Below are 6,000 nucleotides of genomic sequence, written 5' to 3' on the forward strand. Positions count from 1 at the left end.
ATTCACCACATCTTCCTTTGGGGATGATCTGTGAATGGACTTTGCAATTGATATTTTCCTTTCCTTGGCTATGAGAGCTATGACCTAGAAAGGGTGTTTAAACACTAAGTCTAATTTTCAACATAATACTCCCTTTCCATCCTTATATCTATGTTGGCATATTGTGCTCTGATAGGCAACCAAAAATCAATGGCGATAGAAATAGGATCCAAATGGATGATCACATTATTATCCAATGTGTTGACTTCTCTAGAATTTAGGTGGTAAGCTTTCATACATTCCAAAACTAGATCTAGAGATTGTGTTGATATGGGATGGCCTTCGGCTTGAGCTATTCTTCTTTCATATATCTTCCTAGCCAAGGGGGTCATGTCATCACTTTCAATAGATGGCCAAAAATCTTGCAGGCACTTCCTAAGATGGTATTGTCAATGTCAGGAAGCATACTTTTCAAAATGGAAGCATAATCGGGCCTTTGATATTTATACTTCATGATTCACCTACTGGTCATTTCTTTGATTACTTTGAATGCCTTCAACTTCTGCACTTCTTGTGATTAATTCAAGAGTTGAATTAGTATTTCACCATCATGTTATCATTTGAGATGCCAATCAAGGGAACTTTTCTATTTGAATATGTCTTTCCACTTTGAGTAAAGGTTGTTTACGACATATTTGTTCATAAAACTTTTGAACATTTTTTCAAATAGTTCCAATGCACGGTTGCATCTGAGATATACTTCTTTGATTGATATTTTTCTTTGCTCCTTTACTCTAAACTTGCATCTTTCATTGCAAACATTCTAAGAAGCAATAACTTGATAACTTATATAGGCATAACTTCTCCCAAAAATAATATCCAACTTCACTATGTCAAGTTCATACCCCATAGTTAACATGGGTGTGGAGATCAATCAATTATGAATATCAAGCACCATGTGTGGCAGGAGTGTGAACAATATTAATCCATTGAATAAGAGTTCTTTTGTGAGTCTTTCATCATTTCTATCAACTTTATTATATATTTGGCTCTTAATAACCACCTCCTTGACTTCAAGGTTCTCAAAGCCTCTACATCAAATCCATTGGGAAATGTATCTATGTGGCATCAAACCAATCATGTGACCAGCCTCTCCATCAATTGATTACCCATCATGAAGTATTATGTCAAATAGTTCTCATGCATTGTGATCCTTATTGTTTTAATGCTTAGAGTGAGCTTTGTGTACTTGGAACATTAAACTAGTTCCAAGTGTGATTTTCCAAATTTCTAACATGCTATGTGGTCGTAGACTAGGAGTGTTCCATCAAATAATCATCATTGAAAGGATTTAAATGTGAAAAGAAAAAACCAAAATATGAAAAAAAATTCAATGAGAAAAAACAACACCAATTTATCTTGGTTCACCATAGTAGTGGCTATGTCCAAACTAAGCAGAGTATTGTCTTAATGTGTAAAAATTTAATTACAAATGAGAAGGAGAAGCATATATAAAGGCTCCAATTATATTACATATGAAAGGTCTCATGAAACCAAGAGACATGCAATTGGAGGGAAAACATATTATGAGCATTGGCCTTCAAAATATCAACAAACTCCCACATAAAGGACAACCAATGCTACAACTGATAACCTAATACCCTCCTTAAATCTTGCTTTACCTTTTCTTCATAAGCACAAGAGAAGTCCTTGCACATTCAAGCTTCTCTTTGGTGACAACCTTTGTGAATATATCTGCCAAATTAATCTTTATGTGAATCTTCACAAATTTCATCTTGCCTTCTTAAACTGCATGATGAACAAAGTGAGCATGGACATCAATGTGCTTTGAGTGATGTTGTGATGAATGATTATGAGCCATGAAGATGAAACTGTAGCTATCAAAAAACAAATTATATTCACTTTGCTAAAGTTTCAAGTCACCAAGCAATCGTTGAAGTCAAATAATTTCCCTTGCACCTTCAGAAAGAGCCAGGTATTGAGCCTTGGTTGAAGAAAGAGAAATGCAATGTTGTAACATTGAAGCCCAACTGATAGTAGCTCCAGCAAACATGACGTTATAACCAGTGGTAGACTTTCATTTATCCAAGTCTCCAGCAAAATTAGAATTAGTGTAACCTTGAAACTGAACATTATTTCCTCCAAAGCATAATGCATAAATTGAAGTGCCTTTTAGATACTTTAGTATACATTTAACTGCTTCCCAATGAGCCTTCCTAGAATTGCTCATGAATCTTCTCGCAACTCCCACTGCATGAGCAATTTTGGGGAGAGTAGAAACCATGGCATACATAATGCTACTAATTGCAGATTTATATGAAATATTCTCCATGAATTCCTTGACCTCTTGTGTTTTGGGACATAATTTAGAACTTAGATGGAAATGACTAGCAAGTGGAATAGGATCAACTTTTGCATCATTCATGCCAAATATCTGAACAACTTTATCAATATTTGTTTGAGACAATGTAATTTCCCTCTTCTTTCTATCTCTTATGATCATCATGCCACAAATCTTCTTGGCTACCTCTGAGTCTTTCATGCCAAAATTTCTTGCCAATTTCTCCTTTAATTCATGAACTATTTTCTTAATTGTGCCAGCTACTAACATGTTATCAACATAAAGAAAGAGAATGATAAACTCAAAATTAGGAAGTTTCTTGAAGTAGACACATGAATCTAATTCATATCTTGTGAACTTTTCTTTAGCCATGAATCGATCAAATTTCAAGTACCATTATCTTGGGGCTTACTTGAGGCCATATGAGCTCCAATTTAATTTATAGTAAAGATGCTCTTGTCCTTTGTTGATGAATCCTTGAGGCTTCTCCACATACAATTCTTCTTCTACATCACCATGTAGGAATGCAGTCTTGATGTCAAGTTGATCCAATTCAAGATCCCATGCTACTATTAATCCCAAACTTGTTTGGATAGTTGTCATTTTGACAACTAGTGTGAAGATCTCATTGAAATATATTGCTTGTTCTTGACCAAACCCCTTTACCTCCAATCTAGCCTTGAAACATTTTCCACCTTCCACTTCCTCTTCCAACCAGTATACCCACTTGTTCCTAAGTGTTCTTCAATTTGGTGGAAGAGTAACCAAATCCCAAGTTTAATTTTTTATTAAAGAATCCATTTCATCATGCATAGAATCTTTCCGTTTGTGACTATTTGAATCCTTAAGAGCAGCTTTATATATTTGTTGGTTATGAAAATTCTAAAACCAATATTGAAGGCTCTACCTCTTTAGCAAACAATAACTCATAATTAGATTATTTAGTTGGCATTCTCAATTGGGGTTTTATGTTCTTGCTTTAATCTTTAACTAATTAAAATGGAGAATTAGAGACTATAGTTCTCCCATTTGAATATTAGTTTCTATCTTTATTATTTGGATCAAAAGTCATAGTTCTTTGTTTTTGTAATTTAGTGTACACTTTTATTTCTTGAGTGTTCCATATAGGCTACACAAAAGCTAAAGGATGCTCTTGATTTTGTGTGTGGGTTTGTGACATAAAATTCATGACATCTCTAATGGTGCTCTTCCTTTCATGCATCCATGTTATCCTTTGTTCGAGTAGAGTGTCTACCAAATTTGAAGAAGACAACATTGATAATGATTCGATGGGTATGTTATAATGGTCGCCATCATGTGGTGAGAATGGAAATTGTTTAGATGTATGTATATGTAGTTCCAAGGAGACAGAATAATCTTAGTTTCCACTCTATCCCTTAAGAATTGAATGAGACTATTGTAATGTGAAGCTTGTCTCTCTGTTAACACTGTTGAGATCATGGTAATCATAAATTGCTTCTAATTTGCACTAATAGAGTGGGGTAGAGGTCATGAATCCCAACTGTATCATGTCATTGTTCTCTATTTAGCATTGGTTTTCATCATGAGGAGCTTCTGTGAAATTTCCTATTATGGTCATTGATTATTAATCTCCTACCTTAAATGATTATTAAACTGCCAAAATATAATCCACAGCTAATATCCAAAAATAACATAACTACAACTTCACCAATATATGAAAATAAATAAGCAACACAAAGAACATAATCTTTTTGGACAAATATTCCCTAGAAAAAACCCTAATGGGAAACCATTTCTATAGATGAGGAAAGTATATTTACTTTAGCAAATCAAGAGATACAAAAATTCCTTGCCTCTCACTAGTAGAACTTTGACAACCTCCCAATTTCTCCCATTAATATTCCTCCATCGATATTCCCAACACTATCATTGCACCCTTGCTAACACTGCAAGACTATTTCCTAACACTACAAATCCTTCTACAACTTGTGTTCTTCAAATGCCCCCTAACCCCCTTTTATACTACTCCTTTTGGAAAACCAATAGCTGAGATTGATTCTCAATCAATAGTCAAGATTCAAACAACTTAACAACCCTAACCAAGGTTGTTTCTAGCTACTTCTTAAAGGAATCAATTAATTAACAAATATTTCTCTAACCCATTAGTTAGCAAAACAATTATTTGCTAATTAATCAAATATGGACAAATAGCTACCCAAAGCTACCAAAACTAACACTCCCTCTTAGCGAGGAAGTTGTTTTGCATGACACCTAATGTAATGTCTACCCCTAGTTGACTTTTCATGTCATATTGCCAGATTCTTCCAGGCTAGTTTTCTAATTAAGTTTTATTATTAGTGGTACTTGGTTACTGGATTTGATTAGATGTATTTCATATCTAGTTGATATATGTGTTGAGTTACTTAGTTTTTTCATGTGTTTATGTTTATCCTTTTGTTGGTGTTACATGTATGTTCATATAGTGATTTTAATTATCTCACGATGATAATTAGATGTGTGATTTAGATGTAGTTTTATGGTTACTTACCCCATACTTAAATGTGTATGGTATACATGTCTATTTTACTTTATGATTGATGTTCTTGATGTGGTTGAGAGAGGGAGTCGTAGTCACTTGCTTGTCCAGATCTACACGATGCACCACTTCCCGCCATTGTCTATTTAGTTTAGATTATATGTGTATGCACATGCTCAAATTTTATGTAAATTACAAGTACCGGGTATCGACTTCCTTGAGTTGCTAGAATAAGTGTACCTTATCATAGTATATTATTGGTAAAGGGGAGATAATTCTTGCATCCAAATCCTAACCTAAGCCAATTATCCTAGAAAGTAGGACAAGTATCTAAGTTGTTTACCTATCTAAATTCATCAAGTGATATGAGTTTTTGATTTTGACCCTGGAGTTTGATTTAGTATTTTGTACTTTTATACGAGTTTTCATACTTTGTCTTGTGGGTCTGTGTGATTTTTAGTTATAAATAAATCAAATTAAAAAATAATTTAATGATTTGATTTAATAAAAAATTATAAAGAAAAATTTAATATTTAATTATATCTAGTTAATTGAGAAATTAATAAATAAAAGAATTTAATTTAAAAGATTTAATTAAAGTTCTAATTTTGGCATAATTATATTTATTTTATTTTATTACAATTTATTTAGGAGTTTCATTTTAATAATAAAATCAAATAATATTATTAGTTAGATTAATAAATATATTATTAAAGACATCTTGTGATTTAATAAAAGAGAGAAAGAATAAATTTAATAAGGTTTATTTTAATTAAATGCAAAAATCTTGCACATGAAATTAAAATAAAATAAAATAATAAAGGAAAAGGTTTCGCGTGATTGCAAAATTGAAGCCCTAATTTGAAGAAAGCTCTTTATTAGGAAATTAGAGTTCATTTCTTCATACCGAGATTTCGAGGAGCCAATTTCTTAGAAGAAGGTTTTCAGAAGGACAATTACTTGTGAGCTCCATGCATTGATTATTTTAGCATCAGATCTAGGTAGGATCTTGTGAGTTTTGCGCAGTAGTTTTCGTTCTTTGAATTCTCTATCTTCTTTGTGTCTAAATGAAATTATTTTTGGAATTGAATTGGGTTGAAACCCTTGTTATGAATTTCATTGTTCTTTGTTTTGAAATTAT

This window comes from Cupressus sempervirens, chromosome 9 (assembly GCF_028749045.1).
Source record: "Cupressus sempervirens isolate cs-2001-9-10 chromosome 9, ASM2874904v1, whole genome shotgun sequence".
In the NCBI taxonomy this organism is placed as follows: Eukaryota; Viridiplantae; Streptophyta; class Pinopsida; order Cupressales; family Cupressaceae; genus Cupressus; species Cupressus sempervirens.